The sequence below is a fragment of the Rutidosis leptorrhynchoides genome, chromosome 3 (assembly GCF_046630445.1).
Source record: "Rutidosis leptorrhynchoides isolate AG116_Rl617_1_P2 chromosome 3, CSIRO_AGI_Rlap_v1, whole genome shotgun sequence".
In the NCBI taxonomy this organism is placed as follows: Eukaryota; Viridiplantae; Streptophyta; class Magnoliopsida; order Asterales; family Asteraceae; genus Rutidosis; species Rutidosis leptorrhynchoides.
The window spans coordinates 432,252,142-432,265,597 of NC_092335.1; positions in this window are offsets into that span (position 1 = coordinate 432,252,142).

Here is a 13,456-nt window from a genome sequence, read left to right on the forward strand (position 1 = left end):
CTGACCCTTGCAAAGCTATGGGGAACACTCTACACGCAACTGGTTCATCCCAGTTATAGGTGCTTACCACCCCTTCAAAGCGTTGCAGAAAATCTAAGGGATCGGTTAAACCCGAATAGACTCCCAGAGTTGCCGGCACGATCGGCGGAGAAACAATTGGATAGTCAGAAATATGCTGGGCAAACTTGTCCGCAGCAGTAGTGATTTCTGTTGCCTTCTTTGTGCGAGTATCTGCATTCTCCGCACAAAACTTGGTAAGCATATCTTGCAAAAAATTTGGCTGATCAAACTTATGTTGCATTGATTTTGGCGCAATGCTTCTGAAAGCATCCGCCAAAAAATTTTGAGCATTTTCTCTGCGAGCAGCATCAGATGCTTCACCCTCTTCCCCATAACGAGGGAAAGGTGTTGGTGGTCGCTTTTGCTTAACATGTGGATTTTTAACAAACTCTTCCACGCTATCCGAATCATCAGAAAATTCGCTTTCTTCTCTTGGCGTCTTCGCCATTTTTGAGTTATGTGCAGAATTCAAATGAATGCGATCTTCTGCATTATCACTATCGCTATCATTACGCTCAAGAACTAAGCGATCAACTTGTGATCCTGAATCATTCAATGGCCATAAGTAAGTGCGCAGTATGCGAGACTCATGACTGCACTTAGCATCTTTCTTAGCTTGCTCAATAGCAGTACCAACAATTTTGTCAGTTCGCAGACTATATTTTCCAGATAAAACTTTTACTTGCTTCCCATCAGCGATTGTTTCATCGCGATTTTGCAGCAAAGTTCTGCGCGCAATCATTTTCTCAGCAGCGATTTCTGGCTGCGAATCACTAGTGTTGTTTACAGTGGATGTTTTTGAAATGTCCCGTTCATATTGATTATAAACGATCCATATTAATTGATTTCGTCGCGAGGTTCTGACCTCTATATGAGACGTTTTTCAAAGACTGCATTTGTTTTTAAAACAACCATAACCTTTATTTTATCGGTAAAGGTTTAAAAAGCATTACGTAGATTATCAAATAATGATAATCTAAAATATACCGTTTACACACGACCATTACATAATGGTTTACAATAAGAATATATTACATCAAAAATAAGTTTCTTGAATGCAGTTTTTACATAATATCATACAAGCATGGACTCCAAATCTTGTCCTTATTTTAGTATGCAACAGCAGAAGCTCTTAATAATCACCTGAGAATAAACATGCTTAAAACGTCAACAAAAATATTGGTGAGTTATAGGTTTAACCTATATATTATCAAATCATAATAATAGACCACAAGATTTCATATTTCAATATACATCCCATACATAGAGATAAAATTCATTCATATAGTGAACACCTGGTAACCGACATTAACAAGATGCATATAAGAATATCCCCTATCATTCCGGGAAATCCTTCGGACATGATAAAAATGAATTCGAAGTACTAAAGCATCTGGTACTTTGGATGGGGTTCGTTAGGCCAAATAGATCTATCTTTGGGATTCGCGTCAATTAGTAGATCGGTTTAATAATTCTTAGGCTATCAAGCAAAAGGGGCATATTCGGCTTCGATTATTCACCCATATATGTAGTTTCAATTACTTGTGTCTATTTCGTAAAACATTTATAAAACTGCATGTATTCTCATCCCAAAATATTAGATTTTAAAAGTGGGACTATAACTCACTTTCACAGATTTTTACTTCGTCGGGAAGTAAGACTTGGCCACTGGTCGATTCACGAACCTATAACAAATATGTACATATATATCAAAGTATGTTCAAAATATATTTACAACACATTTAATACATTTTGATGTTTTAAGTTTATTAAGTCAGCTGTCCTCGTTAGTAACCTACAACTAGTTGTCCACAGTTAGATGTACAGAAATAAATCGATATATATTATCTTGAATCAATCCACGACCTAGTGTATACACGTCTCAGGCTAGATCATAACTCAAAGTATATAAATTTTTGGAATCAACCTCAACCCTGTATAGCTAACTCCAACATTACTGCATATAGAGTGTCTATGGTTGTTCCAAATAATATATATACATGGGTCGATATGATATGTCAAAACATTTACATACGTGTCTATGGTATCCCAATATTACATAATATATTAGAATACATGTATAATACAATATAAGTTAGCTAGGATATGATTTGTATAGAATTGTTAATATTTCCCGTAGCTACAAAAATAAAAAATATCTAATATTGTTTTATCCATAACTTCTTCATTTTAAATCCGTTTTGAGTGAATCAAATTGCTATGGTTTCATATTGAACTCTATTTTATGAATCTAAACATAAAAAGTATAGGTTTATAGTTAGAAAAATAAGTTACAAGTAATTTTTTGTAAGAGGTAGTCATTTCAGTCGAAAGAACGACGTCTTGATGACCATTTTGAAAAACATACTTCCACTTTGAGTTTAACCATGATTTTTGGATATAGTTTCATGTTCATAAGAAAAATAATTTTTTCAGAAGAACAACTTTTAAATCAAGGTTTATCATAGTTTTTAATTATCAAACCCAAAACAGCCCGCGGTGTTACTACGACGGCGTATGTCCAGTTTTACGGTGTTTTTCGTGTTTCCAGGTTTTAAATCATTAAGTTAGCATATCATATAGATATTGAACATGTGTTTAGTTGATTTAAAAGTCAATTTAGAAGGATTAACTTTTGTTTGCGAACAAGTTTAGAATTAACTAAACTATGTTCTAGTGATTTCAAGTTTAAACCTTCGAATAAGATAGCTTTATATGTATTAATCGAATGATGTTATGAGCATCATTACTACCTCAAGTTTTGTGGATAAACCTACTGGAAAAGTGACAAATGGATCTAGCTTCAAAGGATCTTGGATGGCTTGAAAGTTCTTGAAGTAGAATCATGACATGAAAAACAAGTTCAAGTAAGATTTCCACTCGAAATAAGATTGTTATAGTTATAGAAATTGAATCAAAGTTTGAATATGAGTATTACCTTGTATTAGAAATATATCTTACTATAAATAAGAAAGATTTCTTGAGGTTGGATGATCACTCTACAAGATTGGAAGTAAGCAAAGTATTCTTGATTTTATGAAACTAGAACTTGTAGAATTTATGAAGAACACTTAGAACTTGAAGATAGAACTTGAGACAGATCAATTAGATGAAGAAAATTGAAGAATGAAAGTGTTTGTAGGTATTTTTCGTCGTTAGTGTATGGATTAGATATAAAGGATATGTAATTTTGTTATCATGTAAATAAGTCAAGAATGATTACTCATATTTTTGTAATTTTATGAGATATTTCATGCTAGTTGCCAAATGATGGTTCCCACATGTGTTAGGTGACTTACATGGGCTGCTAAGAGCTGATCATTGGAGTGTATATACCAATAGTACATACATCTAAAAGCTGTGTATTGTACGAGTACGAATACAGGTGCATACGAGTAGAATTGTTGATGAAACTGAATGAGGATGTAATTGTAAGCATTTTTGTTAAGTAGAAGTATTTTAATAAGTGTCTTGAAGTCTTTCAAAAGTGTATGAATACATATTAAAACACTACATGTAAGTGTTGTTTTGAAATCTTTATGTTAACGATCTTGTTAAATGTTGTTAACTGTAATGACCAGGAATTTTCTGACCAAATTATACTTATGAGATTAATATTTACATAAATTAAACCATACCAACATGATAAGCAATCCAAATTGTTGAGACTTGTGTTTTTGAAAAGAGTTTTACACAACGTTTGACCGTCCAATATGATCGATGATATCACGAATAATATAACATACGATAATTATACGTTTATGTATATATATGTATTTAGATATATTTAACATGATCTAAGGATGGTTTAACATCTCATTGTGTACTAATGATAATGAGTTATAAGTATATTTTGAAACTACTAACTTAAGTTTTCAAAACGATAACTATACGTAACATTCTTTGATATATATACTTATAATCTATAATGCTTATACATGTATCGTATATATAATGTATTTTATCACTTTTTAAGGACTTAAATACATAAAACAATATAAGTATATTCACAAAAGATAGCTATATTTGAATTCTCGTTCCGTTTCCTCAAGATTTCTATACGTATATCTAGGGTATATGTACCCGTATCATACCCAGCTTCTATACGTATTTACTATTGGTATATACACATCAAATCAACATCCTAATCAACATTATTACTGCCCTAGATATGAGATAACTAGAATTTGTCAAATATTATGAATTATTAGTAAGAAAACAAAATTAGGAATCCTTTTCTTTCTTTATAAACTAAAAACGTTTTTATAAATGAACACCATTTCTTCACTCCATTTTCTCATACCTACACCCTCATTTCTCTCTCAAAATACTCCTAACTTCATACTTGATCATCTCCAAGCATTTTCCCCATCATTTAGCTTCAATTACAAGCCTTAAACACCATAAGAAAACTCTTTCAAGAACATATCAAAATAACCACCCATTTGAAGAAGTTTACTTCCAACCTTTTGATCTAACTCCACCACTCTTTGATTCCAAGATTATTTCTTATCTTTTGCAGTAACTTTGTCCAAGTAACTTGAGGTAGTAACCTTGTTCATAATCTTATTCAATTCATATTCATATAGCTATCTTATTTTGTGGTATAAAATTTTAACAACAAGAACATAGTTTGAATGATTTCAAACTTGTTCGCAAACTAAATAGATCCTTCTAACTTGACTTTTAAAATACTTCAAGACCTGTAATATATCATAATGATATGCTAACCTAACAAGATATAACTTGGTTTTACAAAGAACATCTTAAAAACTGAATCTACGTCGTCGGAGTGCAACCGGGGGCTGTTTTGGGTTGGATAATTAAAAACCATCTTGAACTTTGAATTAGAAGTTCATGTTCTGGAAAAATGATATTTCTTATGAATATGTTAACACATAAAAATTTCATGGTTTAACTCAAAGTGTAAGTATTTTTAGAAAAATGATCATTAAATGTTGTTTTTATGATGGAAAATGATCACTTTCATAAGTTTCACCAAAGTTTGACCTATAACCTATAATTTCGAATACAAACTAAGGTATTTTCAGTTCATATTCTTAAAATTTGACTCGATCCAAGTAAGTGGCAAGTTGAACCAACAAAAACGGAGTTGTAATGAAAAAAACTACGACTAAAACAAGATTGGGTATCCGAAGCTAGTTTAGCTACGAAAATATTTGGAGAAAAAGTAAATTCATCATATATTTTCTAATTAATATGATATTTTATATATAATTACTTATGATTTCATTTTATATATTTCAGGACCACCCGTAAACAACACGAGAAGATTAATCATAAGACCCCATGATTGTACGCAACAAGTCATTTGACAACACGGTACTTTATGTACGCAACACGTCATTTGACAACATGGTACCATGGGTCGAGATTAATTCTGATCAATACGAATACGATGGGGTCTTTATTTATTTTATTTAAGCAACTAATTGTGGACCACTAACATTGGACTGCTAACTACGGACTAAGAAAAATATTAAAAGTATTAAAAGTATATATATATGTAACGATTACTTAAAAAGAAAATATGTTGATATATTATATATATGGTTAGGTTCGTGATATCTATCGGAGACTAAGTCGAATTAAATACCTTCAAGGTAAAAGTGAGTTTCATTTGCTCCCTTTTTAATTGCTTTTGCAATATATATTTTTGAGCTAAGAATACATGCGCTGCTTTGGTGACTACATGGGTATTGTAAACGCGAATCCTGTTGATAGATCTATCGGGCCTGACAACCCCAACCGGACTGGACGACCAGTATTCAACGGTTGCACAGTACTTCGTTTTGGTGACTACACTTGGTACGGTGTAGTGAGATTTCATAATAAAGGGAATATGCGACGTTGATTAAATGTTAAGTATGGTTACCAAGTGCTCAACCACTTAGAATGCTTTACATACACTTGCGAGTGTATTATGTTTATGATTATGAAATCTTGTGGTCTATTAACATATTGAAATGATTGTTATGATAAACCTATGAACTCACCAACCTTTTGGTTGACACTTTAAAGCATGTTTATTCTCAGGTACGAATTAAGTCTTCCGCTGTGCATTTGCTTAATATAAGGACATTACTTGGAGCCGATCATCACAATGGGACCAAATGTTGATGACTTCGTCCAGGTGGATTAGGACGGGTCCTTTCAGTTGGTATCATAGCGGTGGTCGTAGCGAACCAGGTCTTGCATTAGTGTGTCTAACTAGTAGTTGTTAGGATGCATTAATGAGTCTGGACTTCGACAGTGTCTACATGTCAAAAGTTTTGCTTATCATTTCTAGTCGGAAATCATCTGCTTATCATCCTTAGGAAATTACCTGCTTATCTTTCATAAGTCTAGACACGTTTTACTGCATTTACTGCATTGATAGTGTATAGACGAATTCTTATCTTAGCATATCTGTTATTGCGAACTTTGACTGATATCTTTTCAAAGATTCTCCGTAATTTACGGGATTTTGGTATTATATATACATATGTAAATTATGTATTGAAGAGTACCAAATCTAACTCCTATAATCTATTCCATACCAAAACTTCATTTTCCCCATTATACAAGATGGATTCCGCATCTAGTTCGAATTCTTCAGATTCCGACAGTTATGCCGATATGGATTTCCATTCGGGCTCCGAAAGCAGCGTCACCAGAATGGATCAACAAATTTCCCATCATCTATTCTGGATGAATTGGGGATGGGTTCGTAATATACTAAATCACTGGAGACAAGAAGAAGGTGATCCATTCCATCCACCAATTTGCCCTCTTGGCGATGAACCTGAAGCACTTACTGGTGAACCTATTCGAAACACCATTTTTTCTCTCATTTCTAGAGTATCTCGTCACGATTATATACTATCCCATATTACAAATCTTGTTCATTCGCTCACTCCAACCGCCAATCATCCCGGTGTACTAGCAGAAGTTAACGAACTTCGCGCTCGCGTGACGGCTTTGGAGAACATGGTGCGAAGGTTACAAACACCAGCAGCCGCACCAGCAGCATAATCAGCACCACCATCAATAACATCAACAATACCATCATCACCACTAACAAACAACATCCGCATCACACGTCTCGACATCATAATCTGTCCCACAAACATCAACATCATACGCACCATAGATACCAAGGAGTACCAACAATAATGAACGATGAAGTATTGATCCATAACTTCATTGATATTCTGCGAAGAATATGTGGTTTCAAAAAGTTTTAGAGATTTCTTATTCTAGCTCAAACTGAAAAGCAAATGAGATTAATATCATATTAACTCATTAAATTCATGATTTCATCTGAAGAAAATATATATGTATATATGTTTTCATAAAGATTATAATTAAAAGTTCTTTTGTACAAAATATTAATGGTGAAATTTTTTTTTAACGGGTAGGTAATACCCGAGGAATAATTAGATTTCATCTTAATAAGTTACATTGTACATTCGTCGAAGCTGATTCAACAGTCATTTACTATCCTACTTACAACCACCGATATACGTATCCGTTCACTGCAGAATAACCAATTTTATTCAATTTCATATTTGGATTTTGACTTCCCAGAATCCAACAAGTGGCATATGAAGAAAACATATGACAAAATAAAATCTGTTAGAAACAAACAAATTAACTATGAAAAATTTTGTTAAGAATCCACGCTAACTGTTCCAGCTAACTGTTCCTAGCTAACTGATTACATTTTATTTATCGCAGTTTATTTATCGCAATTTAATTATCGCACTTTTATTTATCGTCATTTAATTTCTGTAATTATTTTACGCACTTTAAATATCTGGACACGTATACAATGTTTTGACATATCATATCGACGCATCTATATATATTATTTGGAATCACCATAGACACTCTATATGCAGTAATGATCGAGTTCCCTATACAGGGTTGAGGTTGATTCTACAATAATATATATAGTTTGAGTTGTGATCGAGTCTGAGAGGTATATGGGTCACGACACGTATTAATTAATTCGTATATTATATATTAAACTATATATGAATTATTGGACTGTTACTGTGGACTATCGACTGTGGACTAATGACATTGGACAATTAAAATGAATTAAAATATTGATTATAACATATGAAACTAAACATTTCTTCAAGATTGCCACTTGATTTCATCATAAACCTCATTGTATCTCGACGATTACAATCAGCGTTCAAATCTATCATGAATCTTAAAAACACCTCAAGCGAGAGGATAAACCAACCGCACTTCATCTACGGAAGAAAAGATTGATGCATATAGTTATGCACCTGAAAAACCCTCAGAAACTGAGTAAAACCCTCAGAAACTGAGTAAACGTTTGACACGTATCTGTTCTAGTTCCTTTAACATTGTTATTACTTAAGATCGTTTTGCAATCCCTTTCCAAAGTAGCTAATTTTGTCACAGCTCCAGCAAGTCAACTCCGACTTTTCATCCGAAACAACTTTATTATAACTGCGATATATATGCATACTCTTTATTGTTACTGGGGAACCTTTTATATTCCACAATATTACCATCAGCGATTAATCATTCTAAAAACACAATTCTCCTGAAACTACCTCGGTTTGATAACCGATGACCCAGATCAGTTAACTTTGAAAATGCTGACGAAGCAGCATGTTGTAGATGATCTTAATGGCCAAAAGTTTGATGATAAAGAAAGGAGTGTTAGGAACGCTCGATAGAAAATTTAGTACCGAAAAGCGGATTATGCGAAACTATGAAGAAAGCCGTGGACAAATCACAAAGAATAAGTTTGCCTTCAAAGAATCCAAATGATTCTGTGCCTGCTGAAATCGTTAGCAAACATCTTATTTCTCATTCTAAATCTTCACAGACAAATCTTCTTCATCATCTATTGATATTAGAAATTCTAAGATATTCTCGTATGTTCTATTATAAATATCCTCCATATTTCTGGCGGTATTTTCACAACTATTCTTATCTGAGAGCATTTATCTCTCCGTAATATCTGCAACATAAAAGAAACTGTGTTAGTTTCTAAATTCTGAAACCTTCGAGTTTAAAATATGAATGTTTTGAAGTAGTGTTGGGAACTGAAGCATGGATTAGTATAATATAATGACACTTGATCAACATCATTATATTACAGTAAGTCATGCTGAGTTTCTAATGAAGCATGATGATTCACAGTACCATCATCATGTGCCATTTACATGACTCTTACATTCTATCTAATCTGTAAACATATCAAGAGAATATTTTTCTGGATGACCCGGTCTTCTCCAGGGTATTCTGGTAATTTAACAAATCAAAATCGTTCTATTACCATTTTCTTCTTAGAGCATTAGCTATGTTCATTCTGAATTTCATATCTACGAATTCCGGACCATTACTCGCTTGACTCGAAGTCGGGAAGAGAAAACGAAAGCATGAAGCTCCGAAAAATAATGAAGAATATAAACTTCGATAATAACCCCGAAATTACAAACCATGTATATCGATGCAGATAGCAATATAGAGACACGGGAGAATTAGAAACACTATAAACACAAGAGTATAGTAGAAGTAAATAGATTCTTCTGGTGGTAGATGAAAAAGAAGAATGACAGATATAAAAGTTAGGAGAATATCAAGAATCAGGACTGGATGGAGCATATTGATGAATGCTTTAAAATAAGAATCAAGGGAGAAAGAATAGAAGGTGTGAGTCGTGGAAAATAAGGAAACGAAGGGGTGAATTTATAGTGAAATATCCGACAGAGCAATCAAAACAGATTATTGCATATAATCATAGAAGATCCTGATTTCCTTAATCACCAAAGAACCAAATCTTATTACGTAAGATTCTCTTTAAATCCCTTAAATCCCGGAAATCAATCATAACTACGTCATCGGTTAAGACGGATATATTTTACTCATCTCACTCTTTTACGATAGTCTCATTTATATTCTTCGCATAATCGAATCGTTTTATCTACATTACTCAATGATGATAAAACTCCATTATCACCTTATATTTGTCATGAAAACCTTCTTATTGTTATCCATAACAACCTCTATCAAATTTCGGGGACGAAATTTCTTTAACGGGTAGGTACTGTAATGACCCGGAATTTTCCGACCAAATTATACTTATGAGATTAATATTTACATAAATTAAACCATACCAACATGATAAGCAATCCAAATTGTTGAGACTTGTGTTTTTGAAAAGAGTTTTACACAACGTTTGACCATCCAATATGATCGATGATATCACGAACTATATAACATACGATAATTATACGTTTGTGTATATATATGTATTTATATATATTTAACATGATCTAAGAATGGTTTAACATCTCATTGTGTAATAATGATAATGAGTTATAAGTATATTTTGAAACTACTAACTTAAGTTTTCAAAACGATAACTATACGTAACATTCTTTGATATATATACTTATAATCTATAATGCTTATACATGTATCGTATATATAATGTATTTAATCACTTTTTAAGGACTTAAATACATAAAACAATATAAGTATATTCACAAAAGATAGCTATATTTGAATTCTCGTTCCGTTTCCTCAAGATTTCTATACGTATATCTAGGGTATATGTACCCGTATCATACCCAGCTTCTATACGTATTTACTATTGGTATATACACATCAAATCAACATCCTAATCAACATTATTACTACCCTAGATATGAGATAACTATAATTTGTCAAGTAGTATGAATTATTAGTAAGAAAACAAAATTAGGAATCCTTTTCTTTCTTTATAAACTAAAAACGTTTTTATAAATGAACACCATTTCTTTACTCCATTTTCTCATACCTACACCCTCATTTCTCTCTCAAAATACTCCTAACTTCATACTTGATCATCTCCAAGCATTTTCCCCATCATTTAGCTTCAATTACAAGCCTTAAACACCATAAGAAAACTCTTTCAAGAACATATCAAAATAACCACCCATTTGAAGAAGTTTACTTCCAACCTTTTGATCTAACTCCACCACTCTTTGATTCCAAGATTATTTCTTATCTTTTGCAGTAACTTTGTCCAAGTAACTTGAGGTAGTAACCTTGTTCATAATCTTATTCAATTCATATTCATATAGCTATCTTATTTTGTGGTATAAAATTTTAACAACAAGAACATAGTTTGAATGATTTCAAACTTGTTCACAAACTAAATAGATCCTTCTAACTTGACTTTTAAAATACTTCAAGACCTGTAATATATCATAATGATATGCTAACCTAACAAGATATAACTTGGTTTTACAAAGAACATCTTAAAAACTGAATCTACATCGTCGGAGTGCAACCGGGGGCTGTTTTGGGTTGGATAATTAAAAACCATCTTGAACTTTGAATTAGAAGTTCATGTTCTGGAAAAATGATATTTCTTATGAATATGTTAACACATAAAAATTTCATGGTTTAACTCAAAGTGTAAGTATTTTTAGAAAAATGATCATTAAATGTTGTTTTTATGATGGAAAATAAACACTTTCATAAGTTTCACCAAAGTTTGACCTATAACCTATAATTTCGAATACAAACTAAGGTATTTTCAGTTCATATTCTTAAAATTTGACTCGATCCAAGTAAGTGGCAAGTTGAACCAACAAAAACGGAGTTGTAATGAAAAAAACTACGACTAAAACAAGATTGGGTATCCGAAGCTAGTTTAGCTACGAAAATATTTGGAGAAAAAGTAAATTAATCATATCTTTTCTAATTAATATGATATTTTATATATAATTACTTATGATTTGATTTTATATATTTCAGGACCACCCGTAAACAACACGAGAAGATTAATCATAAGACCTCATGATTGTACGCAACAAGTCATTTGACAACACGGTACTTTATGTATGCAACACGTCATTTGACAACATGGTACCATGGGTCGAGATTAATTCTGATCAATACGAATACGATGGGGTCTTTATTTATTTTATTTAAGCAACTAATTGTGGACCACTAACATCGGACTGCTAACTACGGACTAAGAAAAATATTAAAAGTATTAAAAGTATATATATATGTAACGATTACTTAAAAAGAAAATATGTTGATATATTATATATATGGTTAGGTTCGTGATATCTATCGGAGACCAAGTTGAATTAAATACCTTCAAGGCAAAAGTGAGTTTCATTTGCTCCCTTTTTAATTGCTTTTGCAATATATATTTTTGGGCTAAGAATACATGCGCTGCTTTTATAAATGTTTACAAAATAGACACAAGTACTTAAAATATATTCTACATTGAGTTGTACCACTGGCATGTTTCCCTGTAGCTTGGTAACTACTATTTACATGGGTATTGTAAAAGCGAATCCTGTTGATAGATCTATCGGGCCTGACAACCCCAACCGGACTGGACGACCAGTATTCAACGGTTGCACAGTACTTCGTTTTGGTGACTACACTTGGTACGGTGTAGTGAGATTTCATAATAAAGGGAATATGCGACGTTGATTAAATGTTAAGTATGGTTACCAAGTGCTCAACCACTTTGAATGCTTTACATACACTTGCGAGTGTATTATGTTTATGATTATGAAATCTTGTGGTCTATTAACATATTGAAATGATTGTTATGATAAACCTATGAACTCACCAACCTTTTGGTTGACACTTTAAAGCATGTTTATTCTCAGGTACGAATTAAGTCTTCCGCTATGCATTTGCTCAATATAAGGACATTACTTGGATCCGATCATCGCAATGGGACCAAATGTTGATGACTTCGTCCAGGTGGATTAGGACGGGTCCTTTCATTAACCCAATGTTTATAATATCAAATGAGATTTTAAATTATTATATTATCATGATATTATGATGTATGAATATCTCTTAATATGATATATATACATTAATGTCGTTACAACGATAATCATTACATATATGTCTCGTTTCAAAATCATTAAGTTAGTAGTCCTGTTTTTACATATGTAGTTCATTGTTAATATACTTAATGATATGTTTACTTATCATAATATCATGTTAACTATATATATATATATATATATATATATATATATATATATATATATATATATATATATATCCATATATCCATATATATGTCATCATATAGTTTTTACAAGTTTTAAAGTTCGTAAATCACCGGTCAACTTGGGTGGTCAATTGTCTATATGAAACCTATTTCTATTAATCAAGTCTTAACAAGTTTGATTGCTTAACATGTTGGAAACACTTAATCATGTAAATAAAAATTTCATTTAATATATATATAAATATGGAAAAGTTCGGGTCACTACAGTACCTACCCGTTAAATAAATTTCGTCCCGAAATTTTAAGCAGTTGGAGGTTGATGTTGTAGCGTGAGGGTACGGAAATACTATTATTTTTACT